The sequence below is a fragment of the Mustela erminea genome, chromosome 8 (assembly GCF_009829155.1).
Source record: "Mustela erminea isolate mMusErm1 chromosome 8, mMusErm1.Pri, whole genome shotgun sequence".
Lineage (NCBI taxonomy): Eukaryota > Metazoa > Chordata > Mammalia > Carnivora > Mustelidae > Mustela > Mustela erminea.
Window position 1 is genome coordinate 20,024,692 of NC_045621.1, and position 15,562 is coordinate 20,040,253.

The following is a 15,562-nucleotide window of genomic DNA, read 5'->3' on the forward strand; positions in this document are numbered from 1 at the left end:
AACATGTGTCTCTGCCCAACCAAAGGACTTTAAGTTCCCAGAACTTTATGGCAGTGCCTGGGTCTTAAAATTCTGTGGGTTCACTGTCCATCCTCTCTGCCACAAATGTTCCGGAAATGTCTACAGAGTGTCCTTCAGGAGAGGCAAGTCTTTACATGAAAACATTGTATCGTCAATGTAATAGACCCATTTTAGTGATGTGCAAAGGAGAATAGGGTCAGATCTTTGGCTAGCCTCTCATGAGATATGGGAGGGCAGTGCAGGTAGTTTTATGGAAACACTTGGAAGGCTCATTGTTGCCCCTCTCTCATGAAGGCAAAATGTATCTTCTGACTTAGCAGCCAAGATTTTACTGAAAAAGTCATTTGCTAAGTCCAGCACAGTATGATACACTTCTAGGACTTTGGCCGAGGTATCCAATATATGGCAATATAGGGAACAGCTGCATAGCTGGTGGGGTAGGGAAACTCCCCTTATTAGTGAACACTTGATAGTCCATTGTCATCCACCATGAACCATGTGGCTTGTTTACTGGTCATACAGGCTATTAGAAGCACTATGGGCAGGGCATACTATATCTACTTGATGTAGTTCTTAGCTAGTTTCTCCTCTTTCTTTATGTCCCCCACCTCAGGCAATTTATATTATTTGACAGTTACCACTCTTTGTGGGGGTGGTAGATTTACTAGTTTTCAGTTGCTGTTCTTCCTCAGAAGAAAACCTCAGAGTTTACAGTTTGATTACTCTAACTAGGAGGCGGGGTTCCCTGATAGAGGGAATTGCAAATGAAAGTAGCAATAAGGTAGAACACCTATCAGGAAGTCTAAAATCTAAAATACTGTCAACATCAATGGGGCGCCTGGGTGGCTCAGTGGGTTAAAATACAGTCAACACCAAATGCTGTCAAGGATGTGGAGAAAGGAATTTTTATTTACTATTGTTGGAAAAGTACAACCACTTTGGAAGACAGTTTGGCAGTCTCTTACAAAGCTAAATAGTCTACTATACAATTCAGCATTGTGTTCCTAGGTATTTACTTAAATGAGTTGAAAACATATGTCAGCACACAAACCTGAACTTGAATGTTTATAGCAGCTTTATTCATAATTGTCACAGAATCGAAGCAATCAAGATGCCTCCAATAGGTGAAAAGATAAACTGGTACATTCATACAATGAAATATTATTGAGTGATAAAAAGAAATGAACTATTGAGCCATAAAAAAAATCTTAAATGCTTACTGCTAAATGAAAGAAGCCAGTCTGAAAGGACAATGTATTGTATCATTCCAACTACATGACATCTGAGTAGAGAGGAGAAAAAGGAGGGAGGCATATGTAGAGCACAGGGGATTTTTTTAGGGCAGTGAACTATTCTGTATCATACTGTAAATGGCAGATACAAGACAGTATGCATCTAGCAAAACCTGTAAAACTACAATGCCAAGAGCAGACTTTAATGTAAACTATAGTTTTTATTAATAAGAATGTTTCAACCTTGATTCATCAATTGTAACAAAGGTAACATATCCATGCAAGATGTTACTAAAGGGAGAAAGTCTGGGCAGAGGGAAAGGGAGTACATTAGGAACTCTTTTTACTTTCTGTTCAATTCTTCTGTAAATGTAAAACAACTCTGGGAAATGAAGCTTATTAATAATATATTTAAAAAAAAATAAGCCTCATGAAGACCTAAACAAATAGAGACCTATACCATGTTCATGGATTGGAAGACTCAATATTGTTTAGGTGGCAATTCTGTAAAAATTGACCTATAAATTGAACACAGTTTCAACTAAAAACAGCTTTATTTTTATAGAAATTGGCAAACTGGCTGAAAATTTATATAGAAATGCAAAAAAGTAGATGATTCAAAAGAGTTCTGAAGGAGAATAATAACACTGGAAGACTTGTAATATTTGATTTCGAAACTAATTGCAAAGCTTGAACAATATTTTGTTTTCAGACGATGAGGATGGGCAGGATTGTGTTCAAAGGCCTGAAGTTGTATCTGTCTACTTTAAGCTCACAGTTGATGCAGACTCAGGGGAATTCTGCCTGAAATGAAGGAAAGCAGAAGGAGCACCTTCCTTTTGGAATGTGGTTCTTATGTCAAATAGCATGCAATTAACAGGAACGCAGAAACTCTCAATAATTGTACTATGTAGTTCTGGAGATACTCTTAGAATACCCTGGCAGATTCTTAATCTTCCTTCCATCCCTCATATCCTTTCATAAGTCTCCTCAGATTTTCTTCTCAAGCAGGCCCTGTTCTGAGGAGGAGACCTAACTCCTACAACTTCCCTGCTACTGCGGTGTGCCCCATTCCTTCCAACTTCACTGGAAGTGTCACAGAGACATGGACTAAAGCTGGGTGGAGGGAAGAAATACGTAGGGCACAGGGTGTGACTTCAGAGGCCAAGGTTTCAGCTTTTGCTCTGTTATGGTTTTTAATCTTCACAGCCTCTCATCTTTAGATTTTTTTCCATCTGGAGATTGAGGGAATTGGACCAGATGACTAGGAAATCAACTCTAATGTTCTAGGGTTCTGTGATTCTATGGATAATTGAAGTGACAAAGCCAAATTATAAGTGCTGTTTCATCAGCACTGTTGAAATTGTACAAGCCACACCTCACTATCTTGGCTGACCTTAAAAACACCTTGTTACAACTTGATAGAGATGCTTTGAAGCAATTCTGAGCTCTTACTGACAATTAGGTGCTATTCTCTGATTATGAAGTTTCCATGGTAAAGGATCATTTGCTTTCTCTGTGGTCATATCACTTTCAGAAGTATCTAAGGTGATATTTTTTAAAGGCCACATTTCAAGGTCAACATTTTCTGTGCTTTCTAATTCGTTATTTTTATATCATTCTTTATATTCTTCACAGACTTTTCTTATTCATGGTCTAATTATATCTTCATAGTAAAAATGGCAGAGAGGTAGGGCTAATATTTTTAATCCTCACTCTTACACTGAAATTTAGATTATGTGAAGGGACTTTGGGCCTCACATCTAGCTATCTAGCACGTACATAACGTTCATGGAGGCAGTAATTTGGGGTACAGGGAGGAAGGCAGGGGGGCTGGTTTTATTCACTGATGTTTCTACGGTGCCTAGAACAGTGCCCTTCAGAGTAGGTTTTTTTTTTTTTTTTTAAAGATTTTATTTATTTATTTGACAGAGAGAAATCACAAGTAGATGGAGAGGCAGGCAGAGAGAGAGAGAGGGAAGCAGGCTCCCTTCTGAGCAGAGAGCCCGATGTGGGCTCGATCCCAGGACCCTGAGATCATGACCTGAGCCGAAGGCAGCGGCTTAACCCACTGAGCCACCCAGGCGCCCCAGAGTAGGTTTTAATAAGCATTTATTGAATGAATAAATGAATGGATGGATCTGATTAGTGACAGAGCTGGGTCTAGACTTCTCTGAACCCTCAGTCCTTGCTCCCTCACAACTGACAAGAGTTCTTCTCGGTCCTCATGCCCCTCCCTCCCACCTCATTTTCCTGTCTTTTCTGAATGCAACTGTTGTCAGGTTTGTGGAAGCAAGGCCAGTGAGCCTTCCCCACGAAGGGGTAACGGGAGCCCTTTCCTCTCAGTGACAGAGGAAGGAAAGGAGGGCATTTACGGGGACACCCTCCAATTCCCCCAGGAGCCAGGGAAGAGGGTCCGCTGGGAGCCCCTGGGCCGAGGGCGCTGGTCTCACTCTGACGGCGGCGGAGGGGGAATTCCCTGGAGCCCCGTGTGGCCGGGGCTTGGCAGGCTCCGCCAGCGGCCACTGCTGCGGTCCCCGCGGGACGGCGGACTGGCTGCGGCAGGAGGCGGGGCGGCCGCGCTCTCCCTTCCCGGACACTGCAGCTGGGGGCACCGCCGAGCGCACCGGGAGGTGGGGCGGGGGTGGGGCGGCGGGCGCGGGGAGGCGGGGCCTGCGCGGGGAGGCGGGGCCAGGGCCGGGGCGGGGCGGGGCGGCGGCTTGGAGAGCCCAGGCCAGGGCGGCGCTCAGACTGGGCCGGGCGCTCGGGCTGCGCGGGCTCTCGGCGGCCGCGGGGCAGTAGCATCCTCCTCCTCCTCCTCCTCGCTTCCTTTTCTTTCCTTCCGCTTCTTTCGGTTATCCTCCTCCTTTTCCTCCTTCCCCTGCCCCGTCTCCCTTTCTTCTCCGGAGGGCACCGTCCTCAGGTCCGTGAGCGCAGGCAGCCTCTCCCGTGGGTGCATCCAGACCAGGTAAGAGAGCCGTCCCCGCCTCTGGTTCTGTATAGGGCGCCTTTCCTTTCTCCGCTTGGCTCTCTGCTTGGAGGGAGCCTCAGCCAGGAAAGGGGTGGGAATGGGGAGGGCGCGGTCTCGTTCCCTCTGCCCTGGAAGCAGGCACAGGTTGGCCGGCTCTCCCGCCTCCCACCTGGCGGCAGCTGCAGGCCCGGCCTCTCCAGGTGTCCCCACGGAGCAGGGGAATTGGTGCTGCCGCTACCTGGGCTCTCGATTTGTAGAAGCGTGTATGACCTTGTTAGGTACCACTTTGTAACCCCGGGAACTTAGGATATCCATATTGAGAGCTAACAGTACCTGAGCTGTAGAAAGACGAGGAGTGGGTTATACAAAGATAATGGGGGGAAAAGAATTCGAGGTGGAGGGTTGTGTATGTGTGTGTGTGTGTGTGTGTGTGTGTGTGTCCATCTAGCTGCAGAGAACTGCACACTGACGGATGAGTGAGTTAAGAAAGCCTTGTCAATTTGAAAGCATTTCCTTGTAATTCTTCCAGAAACAGCTGGAAGAAGAAGATTGATAAATATAATTTTAGGAAAATGAAAAACCAGTGTCTGCTCGTGTTGGAGGGTGGGACACGAAAAAATGTCTGGATGAGCTTGAAGCTCCACACGGTCTGTTCAAGCGATGGGGGTGAGAAACCTGCACCTACAGTCCATCTATTCTTTTTCTTTTTTAAGGCTTTTGGGGCCCTCATTGCCGAGTTTCATCCTTCCCCAACCTAGTCTTTTGTTTAAGGATGGAAATTTCAAGGAGGCGTGTATGAAAGGAGCCCGGAGTGGGGTGGTTTTGTGTTTGTGTGTGTGTAGGGGAGGGGAGGGGGTAGTAAAGCAGATGGGGTCAGAATAAAAAGCATCTTTGAAAACTGGAATTGATGTTACACTGCCTGGTGTCAGGACTTCAGGATTTTTGTCAGGAAATAAAAAGCTTTCATTAGCAACAAGCCCGTTTCTAACAATCGCTGTGTGCCATCTGCTGTAAGCCCTTAGCATAATGCTTCCAGGGTATAGACATTTAAAACTGACACAATGCATGCACATACAAACTCACGCACATGGGTGCACTTGGACACATCGCACACAGGCATGCACATATATAATACATTATATATGTAATATTACGAAAGGGAGTAACTACTTAAAAGACAAATTCTTTTAAATTTATCCTTGAGGGTTTGGGGATTATGGTATGAATAAAATCTGTAGTGCAAAACAAGAAAAAGATATTGTTGGGTGATACATAATTTTGAAGGTGAGACTGAAGGATTAATGGATGTTGGCAAGGCACTAACTCAAATGTTAAAGGTATAATTTATTTAAAAATGGTTGATCCAGGAGAGGAAATGACTGCAAACTGAAATTGAGGCTTGCAGCCGCAGTGAGGCGATGGAGAACAAAGCCTTTTATGTGAGCCACATTATGCAAAATGTCCCATGCTTGAGCTTCAGGTACCAGCCCAGTATAAAGCATAGCTCTGTCACCCTGTCATTTTACTGTGGGTGATTATATTTTTTTTGGCAATGAAAATAGATTAAATAAATAAAAGTCCTTTAGATCGCCCAGGAGGAAGATTACAGCCTTTCACTTGAATGTGACACAAAACACCCATTTAACTGGGCAATAGGTGTATTTTGGTAGAAATTTTTATGGATTTGTAAATCCCGAGTGTTTCAATCAGCCCTCTCCCCTTTATGCACAAAAAGCATCCTCCCTCCAAGAAAAGGTAAAGGGCATTTTTTTTTCTTTCAATAAAGAATATTAATTTGTGTGAATATTTGAACATTGACTTTCTGGTAATGTTATTACCAGAAATGATAACCTATGTATTCATAGGTTTACATCCGTATCATAATTTGCTTGTTATCAGAGCTATTGTGCCTTTAAGATCATCGGTACATGCTGCTTATCTCTTCATGATTTGTTTAACTTTAATTTGTAACATTTCACAGTTTTCTATAATACTATTTAATTTTCAAAAGTTGTAAAAAATTTTACATGTAAGTAGAAAATTGTCTAAAATATGTACATCTAGAGATCTAAGCCATTTAAAAATTAAGCTTCCTTTAAAAAATTTTCTGATTACTTTAGTTTTCATTTTCTTTGTTTCTCTCCTCTCTTATTCGCTCCCCCCCCCCCCCCACTGTCAAATAATCTGTTTCTTTCTGGCTGTCTGTGCTGCTTTAAGCTTCTAGTTGTGTCTAGACTACCAACAGCAGGGATAGTTGTCTCAGTTTTGAATGTAGGACTTGTTCATTCTCTGCAGCAGCTCTCTCTCAGGATGACTTGTTTACAGCACCTTCTCAGGGAGGAGAAAGAGAAAGAATGTGCTGAGAGAGCATGACCCAGTGAAACTGGCACAGCCATTACCTCATCATAGTAGCTACTTCAGATTCATTGAGAGAGCAGACATCCTCTCAGTGGAAACCAAACACCGGGAGCACACCCATCTCTAGGCAGAAGCCCTTTTCTTCCCATAGCAGCCTCTACTAATTTTGCTTTGCTGAGGTTAAAGGGGTATTTTCTCTTTTAAGTATTTCTTTTCAGGGATCTTGAACTTGGACAAAAATATGCAGCCAGAAATGAAACTTGGCACAGAATCTAAGCCTGAAGGAACTATTTCATTCCTTTACCACTTTTGGCTTAAGTTGATTCGCAAATTTTCTAAACATCAGAAGGGAGAAGGAAGAAAAATATTTGTTACTGTATTTTTGCATGTTTTCTTATGACACACGTATTTTGTGTTGAATTTTATTAGCAACTGGATAATAGGCTGGACTGCTGTGCTTTTGAGAACTATAGTTTTACTGTTGGGTTTGAGGATTAAATAGTTACTATATTTGTTGAGATGTATACATAACAGTGCATGCATCCCTAAATTACTCATCAACATCCTTAGGAGACAGACCATATGAAACCAATGTGGGGATTTTAGTATTCAAGTTGATTATTCTGATTAATGAAGTCTTTTCAATTCTTAATTTCCTTATGACAGATTAAGATAAAGAATCTGAAATAGCAGTTAAAGTAGATGAGAACGCTACCCTTAGGTCAATACTGTACTCCTTAATGCTAACAGTAGTCATTAGGTAAGTCATTACTAGATGCATGAACCAAAAGATAACATTCTGAAACGGTCATAAGCTCTTTTGTCTCTGATTCATGAGTTAAAGATGCTATTAAGCTCTTTGAATCCTGCCTGATATATCTTTTAGATATATCAGTTCTTTTTGTTACTTTAATTCTCTCTATGCCTTTATTATTGTCATTGTCTTCATCTACTCATTCTGCATCTCTTATATGGGCAGAATTTTGAACATTTCACCAATTTTCCCCTCCCTTTACACCATGTATCTCACATCGGAGTGTTAGACTTCTCTATTACTATTACTAGTATTCTCTAATAGTATTACTCTCAGTACAAATGAGCTTTTAGGAGAACATTTATTCCTATTTGTTACTCACCTCTATGTCACCTATTCGAAATATCATATTGGAGGCTATGTAATGAGATACGAAAAAAATAGAAAACATGGTCTTTGGCTTTAAGAAATTTACAAATAAAGTTAGAAGGATTTATTTCCTCTGTAAGAGGTGACATTCAATTGAGTATTAGTTGTATTACAGATATGACACATAGAGCAAGGGACTGTATTTGAACAGAGGTGATGTCCCAACATCTTAAAGACAAGCTGTTATGCATCAGTTATATAAATGCTCTAATGTATACCTACCGTCTTTATTCCATATATATTTGTATATTTTTAATTAGGGAATGATAAGATATAATTTTTTGTGTGTGTGTATGTGGATACACACATATACAATACAAATACTAACAGCCCTCAATACTTCCATCAGTCAGCTGTAGAAAGTCATGTCTTTAAATGCTCTACAGCACATGAAAATTCAAATTCATAGTTTTCTGAGAAGAAATTTTGGGCATTTTCAAGGAATTATCAGCCTCAGGAATTTATACCAGGCCTCGAAAGCAGTTAAAAAACTAGGCAGTCTGAAGTGGTAGACAAAGAACCAAAATCAAGGGGAAGGGTCTGTGGGAAGGTCTGGATGTGTGGATTGCAGTAGAAGAGTTGAAGGAAAAAGAGGCAAGTTCTCAGTTGTTAGTAGTTGTGGATTCAGGATGGAGAGGAGCCTGCGTCTGCTGGAGAACTAAGAAATCTGTTTTGTTTTTCTGCCTCCTCATAATTTGTTCATATTCCTCCCTGCCATTACTTTGAACTAAGTCCGTAGGTGTTTCCTTGTAAAATTTGCAAAGGATGCTTATTGGAAGCAATTCTGGAATGAATCAAAAATTTTAAAACAACATGAACACAATTAATTGACTTTTTATGGAAAACACTTTGAATCTAATCTTTGAACTTCAAGAGAAATAAGCTTTCCTTTGAGTGATAGTATTTTCACTGTGATACTTTTTACTTATACATTTTAATGAAATTCTGTGAGAATTTAGACAAAATAAAGAAGTCAGGATTTCCTTTTTCACTTGGTTAATTTATATTGTGGCCTTTGGGAAGAGTTTTAAACAGTTTGTTTTCCATTAAAACACAAGAGGTGGAAAATGTCTCTTTTTCTTTTCTCTTTTTTTTTGGTTTTGTTATGTTAATAAGTCTATTAGAGAAAATAATTTTACTTATAAGTTCACACAGCTTGACTTCCCCTTTATTTTATTGTATTGTATTTATTTATTTGACAGAGAGAGATCACAAGTAGGCAGAGAGGCAGCCAGAGAGAGAGGGGAAATCAGGCTCCCTGCTGAGCAGAGAGCCTGATGTGGGGCTCAGTCCCAGGACTCTGGGATCGTGACCTGAGCCGAAGGCAGAGGATTAACCCACGGAGCCACCCAGGTGCCCCACTGACTTCCCCTTTTTTCTTTTCCTTTTTCCTTCTTTCTTCCCCCTAATGCTTTCCTCTTTCTTTTGTTCTTCCCTTTCTTTGCTCCTTCTTTTCAATTTGTGTTGGCAAAAATCATTGATCATTAGAAAAATGCAAATACTATATATATATATATCTTGCTGTTTGTATTGAAATTTATTTCCCATTACATCTCTATTTCTCATTTAACATGTGGTAGTCTTATGCTACCTTCTCACCCTCCTCAGCACTCCATCTCTATCTTGGCTCTTTCTTTGATCTTGCCTTTTATATCCTCGAGCCTTGAATAATCTTTTCTTTGTATACCAGTCTTTGGTCATGTTTCCTTCCTTTAGGAGGCCTTTCTGAATCAGGAAGAAAAGTTACTACCTTGTTTCTTCCCATGATTTGAACCAAGTTTACTCAGGTTCCCTTATCTTAAACGTACATGCTCATCCCAACTGTGTCCTCACCAGCCTTCTTTAAATTAATTTCTTTAAAAATCTGCAGGTAAAAATGGTACATCTATATGATTAACTATTTCCAAAATGAAAAATTTAGTTAACCAACTGCATTTTTTTTTTGTTTTTAAAGATTTTATTTATTTGACAGACAGAGATCACAAGTAGACAGAGAGGCAGGCAGAGAGAGGGGGGGAAGCAGGGTCCCTGCTGAGCAGAGAGCCCAATCTGGGGCTCAATCCCATGACCCTGAGATCATGACCTGAGCCTAAGGCAGAGGCTTTAACCCACTGAGCCACCAGGCGCCCCTAACCAACTGCTTTTTTGTCAGTTTTCTCACCCGACACCAAGTGAAATGGTTCAGCTATTTTTATAAATTAAACTGACTAGTAAAGTCATTATGATCAGTCAATCCATTGTCTTCATTTTATGCTAGTTAACTAACTCTGCAGATGTACTAATATTTTGAGTACCAACGAGTCAATGACCAATCAGAAAATACTGAACTAAATTGTTTTATATAAAATATTTCTAATTACATTGCTCTGAACAACATCATTATTAGCCATCTTGAATCCATTTCAAAATGATTTTAAAATATAGTACTTGAATATCCATGAACACATTTCATCATTTTACTGTCTAGGTTTATTACATTTAAAGCAAACTCATAAGTAAATACACACATTCTATTAATTTGAAGTCAACCAATCATGCCAGTATCAACCTTATACATTATTTTATCTAAGTGTTTATGGCTATATAGTTGGCTGCATTTTATTGTTGTAACAGTTTTAACAGTACTGTGTTGTATTGTTAATGGACAACAGTGTAATTCTATAATGAATTGATATGAAAAAAAAAGTTCTCAATTTTATTGTCTAGAAAGAATGATGCAGCATCACTTTCACTGACATTAAAGCAATTAAATAATGCTCAGCTTTGAGGTTTTATTATTTTATTTGAGCATCATGCCTCTCAAAATTGTAATTTAGTCTTTCTGTAACTGATGCATGTTTCTGGCAGAACAATATTTTAAACAATATGCTGCTTACTTTTTGTTAGTGTTTATATGAGATACCATATTCCTTTGGCCTATTTTAAAAACAAGTATGAAAGTTTAAGGATTCAGTTATGCATTCTTTTATGTTAGTGTTATTGAGTATAGCTAAGACAGGATCTCATTCATTAATTTACTGCATATACATATTTGTTTGAAAAAGTTTGCACTCTGAAGCATACAATTTCTTTCTTCTGTGGACAGTAAGTAATATGGAGTCCTAGTACATGTAGCAACTTATGATCACATGGAATTTGTTTGCCTTGTGTTTCACAAAGTTAGCTTGTGGGTATTTGTGTGTGTGTGTGTGTGTGTGTGTGTGTATGATAATCTTCTAAGATAGCCTTTTATAAGCACACCTTTTTCAAAGTTGAAATAAATTATTTTACAATCATTTGACTTAGAGAAAATTAAAAACTGTCCTATGATGTTCCACATAAGAACATTTGGTATTAAATACAATTTTATAAGAAAAAAATTGTTATGGGGGCCCCTGGGTGGCTCAGTCAGTTAAGTGTCTGCCTTCAGCTCCCATCATGATCTCAGGATCCTGGGATGGAACCCTGCATCCAGACTCCCTGATCAGTGGGGACCCTGCTTCTCCCTCTCCTGCCTTTCAGCTGCCCTGCCCCCCTAAGCTGCCTCTCTACCCCTCTCTCTCAAATAAATAAATAAAATCTAAAAAAAAAAAAAGAAAGAAAGAAAAACAATGTTATGGGTGTTGATTAATAAAATCAGAATGCATGAATTTCAGCCTGTTGGTGTACTTTTCTTTTTAGAGATATAGTCCAGATTCCATTGTCCATTACTGAAATCAAGTAGTAAAACTAAATATTGGGCTCAAAATAAAAACACTTCTATTTTGATCAAAATGTCCTAAATTGAAATATTGGGTACTTATATTTATCTTTTAAAAGGGAGGGTGACACTACTTTTGCATGCAAGATGCTGTTTATCTTCATTAAAACAGCAGAAGCTAGAGTTGATAGAACTTCAGAAATTTTACTGCCAAGAAAGTATTAAGAAAGCACTAAGCATCCTACTGAAAGCCAAATCTCTTCTAAAACAATAAAGTCAGTGTGGTCTAGGGCTTATTTAAATGGGTTTTGGCCATTGTGTCTCTAACTAAAGCTTGCCTCATTCACAGATTAAATGATGGAAGTTATTATAGACTACTGAGTGGCCTTTGGTAAAATTGAGGTTTTGTGGTGCTTTTTGTTTTTTGTTTTGTTTTCTTTTTCAAAGTTCTTTCCTATTTCAGATTCAGTCACCAGTTCCATGACTTCCATTCCTTTTGTTTTGAATAGGACCTGAGGGTGGTCACTATCAAAATTAGAATTTAAGAAAGCTGCACAATCCTGGACAGTCTCACTGCCTTATTTCAGCCCCTTCTTAAAGACTACGGGAGGGTTTGTGATAAGAATCCAAAGTTTTCCATTACAAAGCTGATATTGTAAATGAGTGAACAGATTTTTGATTTTTAATAAAATCTTTCCTTGTGTTTCTAATATATTTATAGTCTATATAAACAGAGTAGCTCCTTGTAACCCTAGTAGTTAGTGCCATAGAAGGATTATGTGCTTACATAGCTGGAAACATGAAATGTCATTAATTGTATTCTTTACTTTGATGCCTCTGCCCCATTGCAGAAGACACGTTTGTTATTGCTAATTATATATGAATTAGATGATGTTTGAAGGGAAAGAGGGACTGTCAAGAGCAAATGGTGTGAACCCTTGAAGCATGTATAGATCAACCAGTATGGGGAGCTGTAAAGTGGCTTACCCAGGGTCCTGAGAAGGGGAGCTAGGCTAAGACTCCGTCATTCAGAGCTCCAGCTCCCTACTTGCTGAGGCTGCCGGTGCTGTACCGTTCCACTCTGACTCTCCATTTCCAGTTGTGATCATATTGTCATTTTCTGAGCTGAGGGGTTAGGGGACCTGGCAGTCATCCCTGCCCAACCTTGTGACTCCACTGTGACTTTTCCACGGACACAAAAGAGGGAGGGACCTGGAATGCTAAGGCCATTCCAACCAGCTACATGCCAGCTACACTTCTGAAAATGGTGAGACTAAACCGATCCAGGAAAATGCTGACAGAGCTCCTGCCCAGGGCCATTCCTGCGGTTTGGATCTCTTAAAACAGAAGTTTAAATTCTCTGGGGATGTGTGCTCAGACTCAAGGTACTTGGAAAGCCAAAGAGATTTTCTCAGAGCTTGAACTATCCATGCTGATGCCTCCAGATTGCTGGAGATTGTATTTAAACTTGGCTCTATGTACGAGGGGAATCCAACAAAAATAACCCGATTGAAACTTTTTTCTGACCTCTTGCAACATGAAATTTTCTCAAAAATAGCTTTCCCTTTGTGTTTCCCCAGCTTTAATATTTTTAGCTGAGAGGAAGTGAGCTAGAAAGGCTGTGGGCCTCTTATTTCTTTCTTGTATGTCTTCCTGTTTCTCGGTCTCCAGTGCTCCTTCCCTCTTATTTTTCACTTCTTCCAAGGAGACAGCAAATTACAGGAGAATTAGGTGTTGCTATGGTTACCGTGTTCAGTAGAGCTTCACCTGCACCCACGCTGCTTAGGCATTCTAGAGTCTTAAGTTGACAAATATTTGAAAGGCATGAAAAGCATCTTGGAGGAAAGAAATTAAGCAGAAACCATGCTTAAATATTTAAAGAGAAACATATTCCTAGTCACTGAAAACTGAAACGATATCACTACCTAGGGAGTGAAGGAATTCTGTTACCCTTCTGTTAGAGAATGTTAGTATGTCCTGTTTCTCTCGTGAACATGTTCAACCACTCGTCGGAATCGGAGCAACTGTTTTATCACTGAGTGGATGTAAGAGGATTCCTTAAAATATTTTCCATGCACATTTGCAAAAGACTGGGTTGTGCATATTGTCTTCCTCTAAAGTATTTTTATTTTGAGCCATAAATACAGAAAAAAATCATCTTAACTGCACACCAGGAATCTACACTTTATGAAGGCAAATTTTTAAAAATAAGATAGTCTATGCTCTTCTTAGTTGTGGTTTATTGAATATGATAATCTGAAATTATACAAGCCCTCTAAGAAATTAAAATAATACCTTTTCTTCCTTGGGAAAGATTCACTCTCTTTCTTCCACTTAAATATCAGGCTGGTGAGCCGTAGGTATTTCTAGTATCATGACCCATAAATCATTCATTTATTTATTTAACAGACAGTTATTGGATCTCTAATATTGCAGCAGGAATTTTTCTGAATGTGTAGGGTATTAGACCTGCCGTACAAATTCCCACCCTCATGGAGTCTAATAACAGGAGACAGAAACTAACAAATGAATAAATGAATGAACGCTTGAAACATGAAGAATTGCTATAAGGAAGAAGAAACAAAAAGATACAGTAGAGGTTATTTGGGATGAGATAGGCTGTCTTTGGAGACTCAAGTAATGAGAAATAATGAGCCATGGAAATATGGGGAAGAGGAGGGGCAGCAAGAATTTTCAAAACATGGAAAGAGCATTAAAAAAAGCCTTGAAGCCGGAAGAAGCCTGGCATATTGGAGAAACAAATATAAGGCCAGGGGCACTGGAGTCTAACAACCAGGATAAAGGGCTGTAGGAGAGGAGAGCGGCAGAAAGCAAGTACCGGGTCACCCAGATCCTCTGGACCAGGATTAGGGTTTTTTTTTTTAAGATTTTATTTATTTATTTGACAGAGAGAAATCACAAGTAGGCAGAGAGGCAGGCAGAGAGAGGAGGAAGCAGGCTCCCTGCGGAGCAGAAAGCCTGATGTGGGGCTTGATCCCAGGACCCTGGGATCATGACCTGAGCCAAAGGCAGAGGCTTTAACCCACTGAGCCACCCAGGTGCCCCAGGATTAGGGGTTTTTGACTTTTACTGGACGTGCGGTGCATCTTAATTTTAAAGGTGGTAGAAGCGGACTTTTTCGAGAATCTCATAAAAGCTTTCAAAGAGTAATTATATTTTCTAAATCCCTATAGGCATATCTGTATCTTATTCACTAATGTGTTAAATCACAAGAGAAAAATGATTTAGAAAGTCAGAAATCAATAGTGGGGATAAAATTAGACTTATGTTAACCTGATCTCATATAAGGCTCTAAACAGAGGTACCCCAAACTGGGTCATTATCTTTATATACTGGGAAATTACATGTATAAGTAATTTTAACCTCCTGTAGCCTTTTTTTGTACCCAAAAGTAACCTTTAAAAAGCAAACCTGGACAAAAAAGTACAGATACATATTTGAGAAAAGCAGTCACAAAAATCATTTCAGTTTTAATATGGTTGTGTTCTTTGGCTATTTCCCCAAGCAGCTTTATTGGTAAACAAGCAATGACCAACAGGGTACCGAAATTCATAAATAAATTAAATAGTAGAGTAACACGTATTTTGCTTCATGGAGACAGTGGTTTGAATCTCTTGAGAATTTAGTAAGTGAGATGATCAAATTTCACAATGATCTTGGATCCCCCATGAGATTAATGACCCTGCAATATTGCTTATACTAAAACACTTAATGTACTTGTCAGATATTTGTAGACCCAGTGCAATGATCTATTGAATTTAGCATTAAACACAGTTTGCCAGACATTTGATCGATTTTATTTCTGGCATGCTTTAAGGCTGTTTACTTTTTCCTAGGTATTCCTCAGTAGAAAACAGAACTATTAATTTTTTTTAATTCCTTCATGTAATGTCATTTACAGGACATTCAATATGTCACAAAATGTAGGAGAAATTAGTACTTTTTTTATAGTAAGAATTGAATTAATGCTGTTTTTTGTTCTTTCCTTGACTCCCTTTTGTTTTGTTCTTAGGATTAATTAAATCATAATGTAAATTACTTTAATCTGGAACCCTATGATAGCGTGGTATACCTATTTCCCAGACTTGCAGGGCTCA

At 39.5% G+C, this 15,562-nt stretch overlaps 1 protein-coding gene across 21 annotated transcripts in view; it reads left to right on the forward strand.

Annotated features, from left to right (window-relative positions):
* Positions 1 to 3,966: 3,966 nt before the first annotated feature.
* The window catches only part of MAP2 (microtubule associated protein 2), a 291,469-nt gene continuing 279,873 nt past the window's right edge, over positions 3,967 to 15,562 (forward strand). For 9 of the 21 annotated variants that reach the window (XM_032354626.1, XM_032354627.1, XM_032354630.1 and 6 more), the window contains exon 1: positions 3,968 to 4,221. The gene's annotated coding sequence lies outside the window, so the exon portion shown is untranslated. Of the gene's footprint in view, positions 4,222 to 15,562 lie in introns of all 21 variants that reach the window. The other 12 variants (XM_032354613.1, XM_032354623.1, XM_032354622.1 and 9 more) reach the window with 4 other exon arrangements.